The sequence below is a fragment of the Tachyglossus aculeatus genome, chromosome 2 (assembly GCF_015852505.1).
Source record: "Tachyglossus aculeatus isolate mTacAcu1 chromosome 2, mTacAcu1.pri, whole genome shotgun sequence".
Classification (NCBI taxonomy): domain Eukaryota; kingdom Metazoa; phylum Chordata; class Mammalia; order Monotremata; family Tachyglossidae; genus Tachyglossus; species Tachyglossus aculeatus.
Genome location: NC_052067.1, coordinates 61,416,077 through 61,434,606, shown reverse-complemented (window position 1 = coordinate 61,434,606; position 18,530 = coordinate 61,416,077). Strand labels below are relative to the sequence as shown.

Below are 18,530 nucleotides of genomic sequence, written 5' to 3'. Positions count from 1 at the left end.
GCCCTCTGTACTTTCCAAGTGCTTAGTACAGTGCTCTGCACAGAGTAAGTGCTCAATAAATATGACTGCATGAATGAATTCCCGGATGAGTGCAGGCAGGTGATGTCACATGCATCAGGCTGAGGACACGACACGTCAGGATTTTTTAAAAAGTCTAATGAATGGCCATCATCCCTCCACTTGTAGTGCAGGGATCATGACAATCGACTCCATTAATCATGCTTTCCCAAACTATCAGAACAGTGTCCTGTAACCAATTAATGCTCAATAAATATCATTGATTGATTGACCAACTTTCCTGGCCAAAATGATCACTGTCCTACTGCCAAACTATTTGATTTCTGAACACCTTCACCTCCCTCAGTAATGGAGATGCTGGAATTTCATTCCTGAAAGCTGCTTCATGAAAGATCTGAGTATTAGAATTTAATCAATCAATTAATTGTATTTATTGAGCTATTACTGTATGCAGAGCCCTGTACTAAGCGCAAGGGACACAGTACAATACTTCAGAGTTGGTAGACACATTCAATCAGTGGTATTTATTGAGTGCTTACTATTTTCAGAGCATCGTACTAAGTGCTAGGAGGAGTACATTAAAGGTGTTGGTAGACACATACTCTCCCATTGCACAACCAAACACTACCCACTACAGCTCCCACAATAAGCTTACAGTCTAGAGGGATGGGATGCTTGAAAAAGCTCTGCTTTTTTTTAAAAAAAAGAGAAAGGCAGAGCAGTTTAATTTAGTTGGTACTGACCTTTCTACTGATTCCCTTAGAAGCCTTAGGAATGTTACTTAAATCTTGCTTTAGGCAATATAACGTATATGAAAGCACTTAGTCTGTACATTCAACTCCCTTCTCAGGCCCCCGGTTCCTCCCCCTCCTCCTTCCCTCACCCCCAATGATCTGGCCTCCTACTTCAATAATAAAATTAAATCCATCAGGTCTGACCTCCCCAAAGTCACTCCCCCCCACTTCTCCAACCCCCCGGCTCTCAACGCTCTCCGCTACTCTCCCATCCTTCCCAGCAGTATCCTCAGAGGAGCTCTCCTCCCTCCTCTGTAGTGCAACTCCGGCCACCTGTGCTTCTGACCCCATTCCCTCTCATCTCATGAAATCTCTCGCTCTGTCCCTTCTCCCCTCCTTAACTTCCATCTTCAACTGCTCACTCTCCACTGGTTCCTTCCCCTCTGCCTTCAAACATTCCCATGTCTCTCCCATCCTAAAAAAAACCCTCTCTTGACCCCATCTCACCTTCTAGTTATCGCCCTAACTCCCTCCTACCATTCCTTTCCAAACTCCTTGAACGAGTCATCTACACACGCTGCCTCGAATTCCTCAACGCCAACTCTCTCCTCGACCCCCTCCAGTCTGGCTTCCGTCCCCTACATTCCACGGAAACTGCCCTCTCAAAGGTCACCAATGACATTCTGCTTGCCAAATCCAACGGCTCATACTCTATCCTAATCCTCCTCGACCTCTCAGCTGCCTTCGACACTGTGGACCACCCCCTTCTCCTCAACACGCTATCCAACCTTGGCTTCACAGACTCCGTCCTCTCCTGGTTCTCCTCTTATCTCTCTGGTCGTTCATTCTCAGTCTCTTTTGCAGGCTCCTCCTCCCCCTCCCATCCCCTTACTGTAGGGGTTCCTCAAGGTTCAGTTCTTGGTCCCCTTCTGTTCTCGATCTACACTCACTCCCTTGGTGACCTCATTCGCTCCCATGGCTTCAACTATCATCTCTATGCTGATGACACCCAAATCTACATCTCTGCCCCTGCTCTCTCCCCCTCCCTCCAGGCTCGAATCTCCTCCTGCCTTCAGGACATCTCCATCTGGATGTCTGCCCGCCACCTAAAACTCAACATGTCCAAGACTGAACTCTTTGTCTTCCCTCCCAAACCCTGCCCTCTCCCTGACTTTCCCATCACTGTTGACCGCACTACCATTCTTCCCGTCTCACAAGCCCGCAACCTTGGTGTCATCCTCGACTCCGCTCTCTCGTTCACCCCTCAAGTCCAATCTGCACCAAAATCTGCCGGTCTCAGCTCTGCAACATTGCCAAGACCCACCCTTTCCTCTTCATCCAAACCGCTACCCTGCTCATTCAAGCTCTCGTCCTATCCAGTCTGGATTACTGTATCAGCCTCCTCTCCTATCTCCCATCCTCCTGTCTCTCCCCACTTCAATCCATACTTCACGGCGCTGCCCAGATTGTCTTTGTCCAGAAACGCTCTGGGCATGTTACTCCCCTCCTCAAAAATCTCCAGTGGCTACCAATCAACCTACGCATCAGGCAGAAACTCCTCACTCTCAGCTTCAAGGCTCTCCTTCACCTCGCCCCCTCCTACCTCACCTCCCTTCTCTCCTTCTACACCCCAGCCTGCACCCTCCACTCCTCTGCCGCTAATCTCCTCACTGTGCCTCGTTCTCGCCTGTCCCACCGTCGACCCCCAGTCCACGTCATCCCCCGGCCTGGAATGTCCTTCCTCTGCACATCCACCAAGCTAACTCTCTTCCTCCCTTCAAGGCCCTACTGAGAGCTCACCTCCTCCAGGAGGCCATCCCAGACTGAGCCCCCTCCTTCCTCTCCCCCTCCTTCCTCTCCATCCCCCCCGCCTTACCTCCTTCCCCTCCCCACAGCACCTGTATATATGTATATATGTTTGTACGTATTTATTACTTTATTTATTTTGTTTGTACATATTTATCCTATTTATTTTATTTTGTTAATATGTTCTGTTTCGTTCTCTGTCTCCCCCTTCTAGACTGTGAGCCCACTGTTGGGTAGGGACCGTCTCTATATGTTCCCAACCTGTACTTCCCAAGCGCTTAGTACAGTGCTCTGCACACAGTAAGCGCTCAATAAATACGACTGAATGAATGAATGAATGAATGAATGAATGAACTTAGTTCTTTGGAAGAAAGGCCCTATATAAATCCTAGGATTTCATTCATTCATTCAATCATATTTATTGAGCACTTACTGTGTAAAGAGCACTGTATTAAGTGCTTGGAAAGTACAATTCGACAATAAATAGAGACAATCCCTACGCAACGGGCTCACAGTCAAGAAGAATTGTTTTAGTTGAACAGTTAGGCTGACACTAAAGCAGCACAAAAAAACTATTGTGATGTGTCTGCCAACTCTGTTGTATTGTACCCTCCAAATCATTTAGTACAGTGCTCTGCACATAGTAAGCACTCAATAAATGCCACTGAATGAATGAATGAATGTAAAAAAATGACAGACTAGGCCTGCCAGAAAAATTACAGTGCAAGGGAGGATCAATCAATCAGTGGTATTTACTGAGTGTTTACAGTGTGCAAAGCACTGTATTGTTTGGGAGAGGACAATACACAAGGAACTTACTTACAGACTAGATGAATAATTGTAGTAGTTGTTAAGCACTTAGAAGGCTTGGCACTCAGTAAGCATTTAACAAATATAAGAGTTATAATTATTCACACACAATAAACATGTTTCAAGCAACCTCCAAGGAGGCTGAATTTTCCTGACCTAAATCACTGTCAATATGATGTAGGGGTTTTCTCTACCCCTGGCCATTAATACAAAGCATTTATAAAGTGAATTCCTACAAAATGAAGCATGAAAATGTCGGTTGTTCGGTTTTTACGTTAGACTCAGCCAAGAGGCAATGCCAGTGACATGCCCCCTCTTTGATTCTCCAGACTTTAAATGCACCTGCTATATAGGCACTTGTGTTTCAAAAACAAAAAGTCCTGGATGAAAAAGCTATGGACTGAACCGATTTTTCTAAATTCCAGAAGTGGCTATTACTTAATAGTGAAGTACAAGAAGAACATTAAAGCCTCAAAAATCAGAAGAAAAAGTGCACTCCTAGTAAGAGTGTTTTTTTAAAAAAAATTCAATGTAGGGTTTGGTACTTACCTCTGAAAATTCATTGTTTGAGATTTCCGGCAAGCCAGAAAATAACTCAACTCATGGATTTCTCTAAATGAGCATGTAAAGTTTGGTGAAATTATTTGGGTTGCTTTCTGGGTTGTTGGAAATGGCCCTAAAATTAATTTTGCTGTCCACGTTTAAAAGAATAGAACCTATAATCAATAAATCCAATTTATTGAGTGCTTACTGTGTCCAGAGCACTGTATTAAATGCTTGGGAGAGTACAATGCATTAGAGTTGATACACGTTTCTTGCCTACAATGAGCTTATAGTCTAGAGGGGCGCTATAAAATAGCCAAATTTTTCCAACAGGTCTGAGATCCTAGATTGGATCTAGATCTAGATCCTAGATCCTAGGGGCAGCACCTACAGAATGTTAGACCCATCCCCTGGCCACAATGAGGTTACAGTCTAGAGGGAAGCTATAAAAGAGACAAATGTTTCCAACACATCTGAATTCCTGAATTCAATGTCAGGGGATAAATGCCAACTGGGGACTAAGCCCTGCTTTCCCCTTCTCCCACTCCCTTCTGCATGGCCCTGACTTGCTCCCTTTATTCACCTCCCCTCCCAGCCTCATGGCACTTGTGTATATAACTGTAATTTATTTATTTATTTATTTAGTCACATTTTCTGTCTCCCCCTCTAGACTGCAAGCTCTTTGTGGGCAGGGAATTTGTCAGTTTATTGCTGTATTGTACTCTCCCAAGTATTTAGTAGAGTGCTTTATACACATTAAGAGCTCAATAAATATGAATGACTAAATGAATAGGGATATAATAGATTTCCTGTAGCTCTTGGAGATCTGCTCACTGGGCTGTTTAGCCCCAACTTAGAAATCCTTGGTGTCTGGAGAACTTTGGTCTGTCCCTCTCTTTGCTAATAATGATAATAATAATAATAATAATAATAATAATGTTGGTATTTGTTAAGTGCTTACTATGTGCCAAGCACTGTTCTAAGTACTGGGGTAGATATGAGGTACTCAGGTTGTCCCACATGGGGCTCACAGTCTTCAACCCCATTTTACAGATGAGGTAACTGAGGCACAGAGAAGTTGAGTGACTTGCCCAAGGTCACACAGCTGACAAGCGGCCCAGTTGGGATTAGAACTCATGACCTCTGACTTCCAAGCCTGTGCTCTTTCCACTAAGCCACACTGCTTCCATTTAGCACCACCTGTACTGGGGTATTACGTTGGCCTTACCCTCCCTAACCCCACCCCTGCCCTTGAATGTTCCAGAAAACATATACACAACACAGTATTCAAAACATAGGCAATTATTATTCTGATTAACCTGTTTTGTATTTTGAAGGATATATTATGTTTTAACATTCATTTCCTCTTTTCATTATTTATACTTCAATTTCACATTTATTTCTTTGAAAAACACCTCGAAGGTTTTGCATGCAATTCTAGGAATAAAAGAAATATGGCAAAAGGGCATTTTAAAATTTACATTTGAAGGGTTGTATTCTCTTGTGTTTCATATGGTGGGATTAGCAATGATCATTACAGGTTGTTTTTTTTTTACATTATATTTTTGCCTATTGGAGAGAGTGACATTTTATTAACACCTGAGGCACACTGTTAGCTTCAAACCACCTAGCAGGCTGCTAGAATAAATTAAACCAGGGAACTATTTCAGTTTAAACAGCAAGACAAATTGCTTGTTGATCATTAGATGCCTAACCCAAAACCTAACACTTTGACAAGGTCTTTTATGTTTACGCTGACCATATTATTTTCATGGAAACCAGTGGCAGTGAGCCAAAACCCCAATTTTGCATCCTTTTTAAGAACCATAAGAGGGAAAGGGAGCCAGTGTGGAGGTAAAACCTCTTAGCGTCCTAGGCTGTCCCTATTATGAGTCTCAGAACCTGAACAAGAACTGAGCGTGCTCCAGTCCGAATGTGCTAGTCCAAGCATTTAAAGTGAATGAGGGTTGCTGAGGGTGGATGCTTTTTATTAATCACTGGCTTTCCCCAAAGGAGAAATCCTGAAAAAAATTTTTTTCTGCATGTCAACTGAACTTCAGGCCATTGCCTTCATGGACATGGCTGCCTGCTAAGGATGCAATTCTTGGCATTTATCTCAATCACTCACTTGATCAGTCATATTTATTGAGCATTCATTGTGGGCAGAGCACTGTGCTAAGCACTTGAATCTCAATCATACCACCTGAGTGATATTCTATTTGCATCCTAGGATGCCAAATTGCTTCAAATATCTTCCTCTTGCTAATAATGACATAATCTCAGCTCAGAAAATGTAGTCTCATGTCTATTTATTAGCAACTGTTCTGCCAATGGAACTAACCCCGTAAAACACAGACATGGCCTTCTTGAAGTGTTACTTGCACTCTGATTCTCAAACAGCCTACATTATAGCTATGTTATACATCATGTAGTTACATTAAATGTACCTCTATACAGAGTATTGACATTGCATAGTTAAACTCCTTATTGACAGGGTATGTGTCTATCAACTCTTCTGTACTGTACTCTCCCAAGCGCTTAGTACAGTGCTCTTCATGGGGTAAGTGCTCAGTAGTACCATTGATTGATATACTTAGTTAAAAGAATGCATTTATTGAACACTCACCATGAGCACCGGATGTTATTAAACCTCTAGTTCAATGATTATTCCTCCCCTCTGTAGCCCTGCATTCTCTTTTTGTTGCCATACCCCTCTTCTCCTTTACTCCATATTCTCTGAACTTTTATTTTCCCTCTTGCTCTTTACTTTCTCTATGCCTTCCTGGTCAGCATTTGGCTGAGATTACCTTATCCACAAAAAAAAAAAAAAACCTCTGATGAATATCTTTTCAGTGAAAATGCCAAACAACACTGAAGCACCTGTCCTTATTTAGCTCAGGGATATTTTTCATCTTTTTCTAATACTAAGCATTACATAAATATGTATAAATGGAGTGAATTCCACATTTCTATGAAAATAATCCATTAATGTCTTCTATATTTGCTGAAGTTGATTTTATTTAAATAATTTCTTCCAAAACTACAGTTGTGGCTTCAGTAAGTTATGCATTTGAAGAAAATTGATAGGGATCCAGCCTTGGGTCAAAACTGCTGGAATATTTACCATTAAACTAGTGGAGGTAAGGCAGCTGCCTTTATTTACAGTAACCAAGCAATTCAAATCTTTTCAAATTTCCCTGTAAGGAGACTTTTGTATCCTTTGATGTGCTTTAAATATTGGGAACACAATATAACATATCTCAAAAGCTATTAAAGAGAGAAAATAAAATTATATTTCTGCTATTAAATAAATATATGGCATAAATCTAGGAACAGATCTTTAAAACAACAGGAATCAACTTTAAAAAGGTATCTTGAAGAGTGTCATAAAATAATGCCAAAGTAGCCTGTGTTAAGCAGAGGTTTCCTGGTGAAGAAAATGTTACAACCCTCTGATATCTGGTCGGTGCTACTCAGAAACTGAAGTACTAGTTTGTTTCAATCGGACTTTTTTTTTCTTTTTCCTTCAGGTTCCTGACTTTGACTATTTGACTGATTATTAGGACTTCCACCAGAGGATGAATTGGTAAAAAGAAAGAAGTAGATGCTTAAGCCTGATCATCTTGTTACTCATGAACCTTGTAGAGTCAGAAAATTATTACAGATGGCTGCAAACCCACCCCCACCCCCCAAAAAGGGGAAAAATTTATGCACTGACCTACACTAGGCTAGCCTTTATACAAAACCAACATATGTCTTGTCAGGACATGGTGCAAAGCTCTCTTTGAATTCTACCAACTGGGCAGTACACCATCTAATTCTGATTTCTTCTCCTTTGTCTAATGATGCACTGTTAGAATCAGAATTAGGAATGGAATCATGAAGGTTAGCACTGTATCTTGGCAGACTATGGCCCCAATGTGGCATGAGCATCAGACCAAACTGAAATATCTTGGCTGTATCCAATCTGTTCCAATCTGCACCCCAGCACTTGGTACACAATAAGTACATAATAAATGTTGTTATTCTAAGTCTAAAAAAGGATTGAGGTGATTGGATATGGCTAACTCTTTGATCATGAAACAATATCAAGTGACAAAATACAATAAACAAGAACAAGATCCTGGCATGCAACCAGTTTACTGACCCAAATTTATTTATTATTATTTTTCTCAACACATTTTTTTAGGTGAGCCATATAAGAAGATTTGATAATTGGGTGACTGTACAAGCAACTGCTTTATGGGGAAAGTTGAAAGATTTTTGGTTTTTTTTTCAAATGTGGTACGTTTGTAATTTTTATCTTATTTTATAAATCAATCCAAATTTTCCATACTCAGAGCAAACTACAAGAGATTATTTCTGAGCTTTTATTTTTAAAAATCATGATTTAGGTTAAAAAACCTTCCCTCTCCAAGAATAATCAGAATAATATGCTTATTTAAAAAGGCTTAAATGATGCACATGATTTTTTTGACAGCTTACCTTGAAAGAATTATTTTTGAAAAAAAAAGAAATATTACATAAAAATAAAAGTATAATTTTTATTTTATTGGTTTTGTACATATAGATTTAAATACCCCACCACCTAAGAATTTCTTCCTCCTAATCGTAAACTATTTTGTCTGTTTCTTCTATTAGATAGAAAGCTCCTTGTAGGCAGGAATTGTGTCTTCTGGCTATTTTGTACCTATCAATCCGTCAGTCAATCAAGCCTAGCTATTAAGAGCTATGCTCCATGCTATGCACTGTACTAGGCTCTTGAAAGAGTACATTAGAGTTAGTTAGATATGATCCCTGAACTCAAGAAGCTAACAATCTTGTACTCACCCAAATTCACAGGAAAGTGCTAAATAAATGCTATTGATTGATTGATTTCTTAAGTGAGATAAAAATAATTTGTAAATGTTCCATCACGTTTTAAAATAATGGTATTTGTTAAGCACTTACTACATGTGTCAAGCACTGTTCTAAGCATTAGGGTAGGTACAAGTTTTTCAGGTTGGACACAGTCCCTGTTCCAGATGGGGCTCACAGTCTAAGTAGGAGGGAAAACAGGTATTGAATCCCCACTTTACATATAAGGTAATTGAAGCACAGAGAAGTTAAGTGACTTGCCTAAGGTCACACAGCAAGAAAATGGCAGGGTCAGGATTAGAACCCACATCTTCTGACTCCCAAGCCCATACCCTTTCTATCCACCAAGGCATGCTGCTTTTAGTACTTATACACAGGATTCTGTGGATTACTGGAAGGGGCTGCTTGTTAGAGTGAGTGTCATGGGTGTGTTACAGCCCTATCTGTAATAGCTCCTCTGGCATGAAAGCATTTGCTTTCCGATATCATTATGCATGGAATGCGAAGGTGAGGAGGGAGGTGATGGGTGAGGAAAGAAGCGTATATGAAAATATCTATCTTGATACACATGTATCAACCACTGATTAAGAATTAGTTAATATTGTTTGCCTGAGAGGGATTCAATCATCTCTCCCCTCTCTACTTATCCTCACTTCACTCCCACTCCAACCCAACCTGCTCAATTTGCTTCCTTAAAACCAAAGTATGCACTATGCCTTGCTTTTGTCTCTCTCGCCATCAACCCTTCACTCATGCCCTCCACCTTCATACCCAACAGCCCACCACTCTCCCCACCTGTTGCAAGTTCCTTCAAATCCTTTAGATCATGTCTACCAATTGTACTATACTCCCCCAAGCACTAAGGAAAGTTTCTAGTATTCAACCTGTCTCAGATGTGGGAGGGAGAGTGAGCAGAGGCTTACCCATTCCATTCCTGGCTTGGGCAGTGGCCAGAGAGTGGAAAGCAATCTGCTATAAGTCAAAACTCACCTGTGCCGGGCAGCAGTGGCATGGGAGAGAGTCAAGGGCGGAGACTCAAGTTGAAGGCAATGGTAAACCACTTTCATATTTTTACCAAGAAAACTCTGTGGATATACTTACTACCAGAATGACTGCAGATGGAGAGTGGGGTGTTCTGAGAGAGATGTGTCCATGGAGTTGCTATGGGTCAAAGATGACTTGACAGCACAAGACAAGAAGCACTTATTATAGTACTCTGCCCACAGACAGAGCTCAATAAATACCAAAAAAGTTATTAAAAACCTTTCTAAAATTAAATCTCCTCAGGAGAGTTAATCTCCACTAGACTGTAAGCTCCCTCTAGACTGCAAGCTCATTGTGGATAGGAAATGTATCTACCAACTCTGTTATATTGTACCCTACCAAGCATTTTAGTACAGTGCTCTGCACATAGTAAGTGCTCAATAAATATGACTGATTGATAGGAAGACTTCCCTAACCAATCTCTCTTCTCTCCACCCAATTTCCCTCCCTGTGACATCATCAGCTATGCCTCTATGTCTGTACCCCTAAGTACTTTGGTCCTCAATCCACCCCCATCTCCACAGCACTGATGTATATATCCTTATATTCTGCTGATACTTGTATTTTATTTTAATATCTGTCTCCCACGCTAAGTTGTCAGCTCCTTGAAGGCAGCGATCAGCTCTACCAACTCTATTGTGCTCCACAAGTGTTTAGTACAGTGTTCTGCATGCAGTAAGCACTCAAGAAATACCATTGACTGATGGATGATTTTACTTTGTTATCTGGGGGCCATTTTTGAGAAATGCTAAAAAAAACTTGGTGAAAATAAAACCTCCTAGAAATAATTAGCAGATTGAGAACTTATGAGGTCAGAAAGGGGGAACACCCATAAGTCAACAGGACAGCTGTTGGAAACAAAGGGGAGCATTACAATGTGTGACTTCAGGAAGAGGTAAAAAAACTCTGAGTTCCAGTTTCTCTTATTGCTTGGGGTTTCAAATGAGCATCAGGTCCGAACTCCCCAAAGTCACTTCCCCCACTTCTCCAGCCCTCCGGCTCTCAACACTCTCTGCTACTCTCCCATCCTTCCCAGCAGTATCCTCAGAGGAGCTCTCCTCCCTCCTCTCAAGTGCTACTCCGGCCACCTGTGCTTCTGACCCCATTCCCTCTCATCTCATGAAATCTATCGCTCCATCCCTTCTCCCCTCCTTAACTTCCATCTTTAACTGCTCACTCTTCACTGGTTCCTTCCCCTCTGCCTTCAAACATGCCCATGTCTCTCCCATCCTAAAAAGACCCTCTCTTGACCCCACCTCACCTTCTAGTTATCGCCCCATATCCCTCCTACCATTCCTTTCCAAACTCCTTGAATGAGTTGTCTACACGCGCTGCCTAGAATTCCTCAACAACAACTCTCTCCTCGGCCCCCCTCCAGTCTGGCTTCCGTCCCCTACATTCCACGGAAACTGCCCTCTCAAAGGTCACCAATGACCTTCTGCTTGCCAAATCCAACGGCTCATACTCTCCTAATCCTCCTCGACCTCTCAGCTGCCTTCGACACTGTGGACCACCCCCTTCTCCTCAACACGCTACCTGACCTTGGCTTCACAGACTCCGTCCTCTCCTGGTTCTCCTCTTACCTCTCCGGTCGTTCATTCTCAGTCTCTTTTGCAGACTCCTCCTCCCCCTCCCATCCTCTTACTGTGGGGGTTCCCCAAGGTTCAGTGCTTGGTCCCCTTCTGTTCTCGATCTACACGCACTCCCTTGGTGACCTCATTCACTCCCACGGCTTCAACTATCATCTCTACGCTGATGACACCCAGATCTACATCTCTGCCCCTGCTCTCTCCCCCTCTCTCCAGGCTCGCATCTCCTCCTACCTTCAGGACATCTCCATCTGGATGTCTGCCCGCCACCTAAAGCTCAACATGTCAAAGGCTGAACTCCTTGTCTTCCCTCCCAAACCTTGCCCTCTCCCTGACTTTCCCATTTCTGTTGACGGCACTACCATCCTTCCCGTCTCACAAGCCCGCAAACTTGGTGTCATCCTCGACTCCGCTCTCTCATTCACCCCTCACATCCAAGCCATCACCAAAACCTGCCGGTCTCAGCTCCGCAACATTGCCAAGATCCGCCCTTTCCTCTCCATCCATACCGCTACCCTGCTCATTCAAGTTCTCATCCTATCCTGTCTGGACTACTGCATCAGCCTTCTCTCTGATCTCCCATCCTTGTGTCTCTCTCCACTTCAATCCATACTTCATGCTGCTGCCCGGATTATCTTTGTCCAGAAATGCTCTGGGCATACTACTCCCCTCCTCAAAAATCTCCAGTGGCTACCAATCAATCTGCGCATCAGGCAGAAACTCCTCACCCTGGGCTTCAAGGCTCTCCATCACCTCGCCCTCTCCTACCTCACCTCCCTTCTCTCGTTCTACAGCCCAGCCCGCACCCTCCGCTCCTCCACCGCTAATCTCCTCACCGTACCTTGTTCTCACCTGTCCTGCCATCGACCCCCAGCCCACGTCATTCCCCGGCCCTGGAATGCCCTCCCTCTGCCCATCCACCAAGCTAGCTCTCTTCCTCCCTTCAAGGCCCTACTGAGAGCTCACCTCCTCCAGGAGGCCTTCCCAGACTGAGCCCCTTCCTTCCTCTCCCCCTCGTCCCCCTCTCCATCCCCCCCATCTTACCTCCTTCCCTTCCCCACAGCACCTGTATATATGTGTATATGTTTGTACATATTTATTACTCTATTTATTTATTTATTTATTTTACTTGTACATATCTATTCTATTTAATTTATTTTGTTAGTATGTTTGTTAGTATTTATTTTATTTTGTTAGTATGTTAGTATGTATGTCCCAGTCACAGTGGGACTATGAGCCCACTGTTGGGTAGGGACTGTCTCTATATGTTGCCAATTTGTACTTCCCAAGCGCTCAGTACAGTGCTCTGCACACAGTAAGTGCTCAATAAATATGATTGATGATGATGATGATGATGATGATGATGAGCAGGATAAGCTCCTAATATATCTAGCCTTCTTTTCACTCTGCTCATCTCCATCTAATTATCTGATGAAGTGAGAAGGATGTGGGGAGTGAAGTGACTCTGGGAATGATCTCCCTCAACCCAGAATTTGCCTTGCACATTAGGTATATTTGATTTTTATAATATGCAAAACACACAAAGATACTCAATTCCTATATCAACCTCACAAATAAGTATATTGCCAGCTCACATAAAGTTTGTCATATTGTCCCCTCCATCCAGAGGGTGAAAAACTTGAAATCAACAGCCCTGTTGACTGGGATGACTAGGTGAACGGCTATTCATGAGCTATTCTAGTATAAATTCTGAATTTCAGTAGCCCACCAAAATGGAAGGCTGAAAGGACTGAGAAATAACATGTCCTAGTGGGAGTCAGGAGACTTGTTTTTAGAGGGGAGGGCGGGGGGGTATTTGTTAAGCATTTAGCACAGAGTGGAAACAGCACAGGCTTAGAGGTCAGGAGATGTGGGTTCTAATCCCGGCTCTGCCAGTTGTCTGCTGTATGACCTTGGGCAAGCCACTTAACTTCTCTGTGCCTCATTCATTCATTCATTAAATTGTATTTATTGAGCACTTACTGTGTACAGAGTGCTGTACTAAGTGCTTGGGAAGTACAAGTTGGCAACATATAGAGACGTTCCCTACCCAACAGCGGGCTCACAGTCTAGAAGGGGGAGACAGACAACAAAACAAACCATATTAACAAAATAAAATAAATAGAATAAATATGTACAAATAAAATAAATAGAGTAATAAATACGTACAAACATATATACATATATACAAGAGCTGTGGAGAGGGGAAGGAGGCTAGGCAGGGGGATGGGGATGGGGAGGGGGAAAGGAAGGAGGGGGCTCAGTCTGGGAAGGCCTCCTGGAGGAGGTGAGTTCTCAGTAGGGCTTTGAAGGGGATTAAGACTGCAAGCCCCACGTGGGGCAACCTGATTACCTTGTATTACCTTGTACCCCAGCGCTTAGAACAGTGCTTGTCACAGCACTTAATACCATAATTATTATCATTACTATTATTATTGTGTTTCAGACACTGTACTAAGTGCTGGGGTAGATACAAGCTATTCAGATAGAACACAGTCCATGTGCCACATGGGTCTCAGAGTCTTAATCCCTATTTTACAGATAAGGGTAACTGAGTCATCAAGAAGTTAAATGTCACATAGCAGTTTGTGTAACATAGAGATAGTGGAGCTGGTGTTAGAATCCTGGACCTTCTGACTCCCAGGCTTGTGCTCTACCTTTTAAGCCATTCTGCTTCTAGTCCTGAGTTTGAATCCCAGCTCTGCCACTTGACTGCTGTATGACCTGGGGCAAGTCAGTTAAATTCTCTGTTTCTCAGATGCCTCAACTGTAAAATGGGGATTACCTGCTGTTTCTATCCTTTTTACTGGAGTCCTGTGTCTCACATTGTTTTTTGCCCCTTGCCTGCTGTGTGACCTTGGGTAAATCACTTAACTTCTCTGTTTCTCAGTTTCCTCCACTGTAATATGGGTATTACCCATTGTCCCTAGTTCACCTATAAATGCCCCGGTGCTTAGCAGTGTTTGGCACATATTATGATGCAAGATATGAGAAGCAAACATGAGCACTGTCAATCCCGGCAACAAATCAAATAGGATGATGAGAAAATTTAACCCAAAATACAAAGTACAAACAATTCTGATATATTGTTTTAATTTTTTCCCTCACTTTGTTAATGAAAGTGCCTTATGGATTCAGTTGAAATTGCTACCTGTCCTTTCTTTTTTTTCATTACTGGGTATGGGCTATAAAGAGGGTCACCTTACAATGAATGGATCAGTCTTGGAATGCAAGTTTTCAACAAGGCTGTCATTCATTTTATACGCTTAAACCATTCTAGAAGGTAAAATTGCTACATATTTTTCTCTGTACAAAGCGATTTTAAAAATTAAGAATCCAATTTCTCATGTATGTAAAAAATAGAACTTTGGAACCAGACAGAAAAAAAAAGAAAGGATAGAAGCACTTAGAGTGCAACAGTATTAAGAATTTAAAATATATACAAGGTGAAACTCCATTTTACATACACTATCATCTATTGAGTTTCTAGAAGTGTTAAACAGGATAAAACTCTGGCTGGCCTGAATTGTTTAATAATTGTAACTATATATTCACTCAGATGAAAAAATTGATTATTACCACAGAGTCAATGATTTCTTAGTGATTATAACACTACTTTTCTCTACAATAAAGGAACTCTAAAGAGCACTCAAAATAACCCCAAAGGTCCTGTAGAATAGAAATAAGATTATAAGCTTGTTGTGGTCAGGGAATGTATCTATCAGCTCTGTTGTACTGTACTCTCCCAAGCACTTAGCACAGTGCTGAACATAATAAGTGTTCAATAAATACCACTGATGATGAAACGAGCCAAGAAAACTTAATCCAGGCTTTTTAGTTTTATTCATTTATTTACATTAATGATGGCCTCCTCCTCTAGAGGGTAAACTCGCTATGGGCAAGAAATGTGTTTACCAACTCTGCACATCGTACTCTTCCGAGTGTTTTGTATCATGCTGTACACAAAGGAGGTGCTCAATAAATACCATTGATTGAGTCTTACTTCAACAAGGTATCCTAGTTCAATATCCAGAAGCAAGTCTAATGTTTTTGATCTTCAAAGAGGCACTTCATTAGCTGCACAAAGTAGGCATTGGGTAGTGAATTAAGGATTCCACGGCAGCCTTAAATCATGGGTCAATTCTCCTCCAACTTTCAGTGTTCTTCACTCCTGATCCACAACAGCTGAGCCAAAGCCACAGCTCAACTAGAGTGAACTGGGTTTTCAAGCCAAAAGCACTTCCTTTGGTGTGTGGGGGTGGGTGGGTTTGGGTATGTATATATATATATATATATATATATGTATGTATGTATGTGTGTGTGTGTGTTTATCTTTAAAAGCAGACTCTCCCAAAGTGTGAAATTCACCAACTGAGCCACATTCTAGTCATGTTCAGGCTGTTCTACAAAAGGAGAACTAGAAAACAAGCCTCCAAGATGTGACATATGGTAAAGCACATCACCTGTAGGATTTGTAACCAGCACAGACAGTTATAAACATAGTCCCCTTCAAACAGTGCAGAAGTTTAGACCCTTGAAGGCTTCATGGAGCATGTTAATAAGGCAACATTATATTCTTGGGTTGCTTGGCAAATATCCAATTTTTTTTTCTGTTTTCATCAGTCTGACAGTTTGAAGAATCCTTCTCCTTCCATGGCAAAATTTTTTTCATTCAACAAAAAGCTGCCCCATTTATAAGGAAGGGCCCATTTGAAGTTCAGGGCTGACTTTCTTTTACTGAATGCATTGAAGCATTCATATGTCTCTCTGATGAGTTCATTCCCATAGTCTGATAAATATCAGGATTTGTAATGCTGCATAACACTAATTTATTGCATGGGATAAATAAAACTTCTCTTGGACCTGGAAAACAGAGTTTGAGGCCTTTCTTGGACTTGGACAGTCAGAAAAAGATTCTTGGTGTGGAGGATGGGCAAGGTGTTCATTCATTCGATCATATTTTTTGAGCACTTACTGTGCACAGAGCACTCTGCTAGGCAATTGGGAGAGTACAATATAACAATAAACGGACACATTCCCTGCTCACAATGAGATATGGTTAAAAGAGTCTTCACTGGTCTTGTGGGATTATCTATTCCCAGTAGGCTGGGAAAATTCCTCATGAGGCCAGGCCACCAGGCAGAACTTCTGTCAACAGAACTTCCAGTGGAAGGAATGGAACTTCTGAGGATTGATCATTTTTTTGGGTGTTATCACTAACATCAGGGGGATTTTGAACATTGCTGCCACTATTCCCTTTCATCCTCCACTCTCTCAGAAAAATTCAAACTGCTGCTACAGGCCTTGGGGCAAATGATAGGTCTCTGAGTCTCTTTAGAATAAATCATGGACCTGGGAGTCAGAAGGACTTGGGTTTTAACCTGGCTCCACCACTTGTCTCTTGTGTGACCATGGACAAGGCACTTAGCTTCTCTGTGCCTTGGTTATCTCATCTATAAAATGTAGAGTATGAACTAGTGTCCAATTCTGATTTGCTTGTATTTACTCCAGCATGTAGTACAAAGCTGCTACATAGTAAGCACTTAATAAATACCATGAAAAAATGGGCATTCAGTTGGCACAAGGCTGCTGTCACCCAGGTACCACTTTACCCTTTGAACCATCTAAAACTGCATTGGATAATTTGGGGATAGGGTGAGGAGGGAATGGGTAGACTGCAGTTTATTGTGGTTCCTTCCCATAGCCCAGCCAGGAAAAGTGGGGAAAATATTTCCTTTCTAGAAAGCCCTTAATCAAAAAAAGGAAATTCCCTTTGTAAGAACAGGGAATCCACATAGGGTAAGAAATGGGCAATTAATATCAGGGGTCTATATACGATCCATAGAAGTTATGCTTATGAAGTTATTATATTGGCTCTATATGTTGCCAACTTGTACTTCCCAAGCGCTTAGTACAGTGCTCTGCATACAGTAAGCGCTCAATAAATACAATTGATTGATTATTATAGCCATGTCATCGGATGTTCTGATGATCATTCGTTCAATCATATTTATTGAGTGGTCACTATGTGCAAAGCACTGATCGAGGCCAACACTAGTTGTGGATATTCTTGTATCCATGTGAGAGAAACTGATTGACATAGGAATGAATGGGATTTAAACCTGACTTTCTCTGTCTCTTGTACTTCACCTCGAGGTGGGCAAATATTGGAGAGGTGGGGGAAGGAGGGAGGGAGGGAGGGAGAGGGAGAGAGAGATAGAGAGGGTGGGAGTCAGCACAACTGTTGCCTGGATTTTGCTGTTGTATAGGTTGCAAGGACTTTGACCCCCAGGAACCAGGAATTCAGTACCTTTGTGAGTACTGGAAAGTCATTTGAAAACAGATTAGACATTAATGCTGCAGGCAAGCTCCTTAGGTAAGAAACATTTCATAATACGATGCTTCTTTCAAACGTAAACATTTTAAGTGTCCTAGGCAAATTTCTAATGTAGGCATAATCCTGATTAAAACTATCCTGTTGACACTAACACTCTTCTTTGGGAAAGTAACCAACTTGACATTCACCTTGTGATGATCAACTTGATTAAGAAATGAAAAGCACGTGATGGTTTCATTAGATTTTTGGAGGCATGATTCATTTCATTTCCTAAATGTCCAGTACTGATGCAACAAGACTTTCTGAAGACACAAAACTGACAATTTGCCTCCTTAAACCTCCCAGATGCTTCAACAAGTATGATTAAAGCGATTATCAATACATGAGCAAGCCAACCATTTTGCTTAAGGTATCTAAGCCAGGTAAAGCATAAATAATACAGTCTGTTTCAAAAAGCTAAAATAAGGTCTCTTATTTTCTCCAAGTGAAAATGTGCAATTGGTCCAAAACCTTGGAAACCGTTGCAGACCTCAAAGGCAAGAAAACCTCCAATCTTGAAGATGGTTAGCACTACATTGGCGGTAGTACCCCATAGAAATCTTTTAACCGTTCGTGGTAGCTCATTTTCCAAGTCAGAAATCGGGATTAAAAAAAAGAGAAAAAACAAAATCTGGAGAAAGCTGCAAAGTTGTGGAGGCAACCCCTCCAGCGGCTCAGTTAGAAATGCAGTACCATTTCAGCAGGGTCAGAAAAAGGTAAGGAAACTCTCTTTCAGGGGTCAGAGGCATTCTG

At 41.9% G+C, this 18,530-nt stretch overlaps 1 pseudogene; it reads left to right on the top strand.

Annotated features, from left to right (window-relative positions):
• LOC119941733 overlaps nucleotides 1–18,105 on the top strand; it is a 40,523-nt pseudogene extending 22,418 nt beyond the window's left edge.
• The last annotated feature ends 425 nt before the right edge of the window (nucleotides 18,106–18,530 follow it).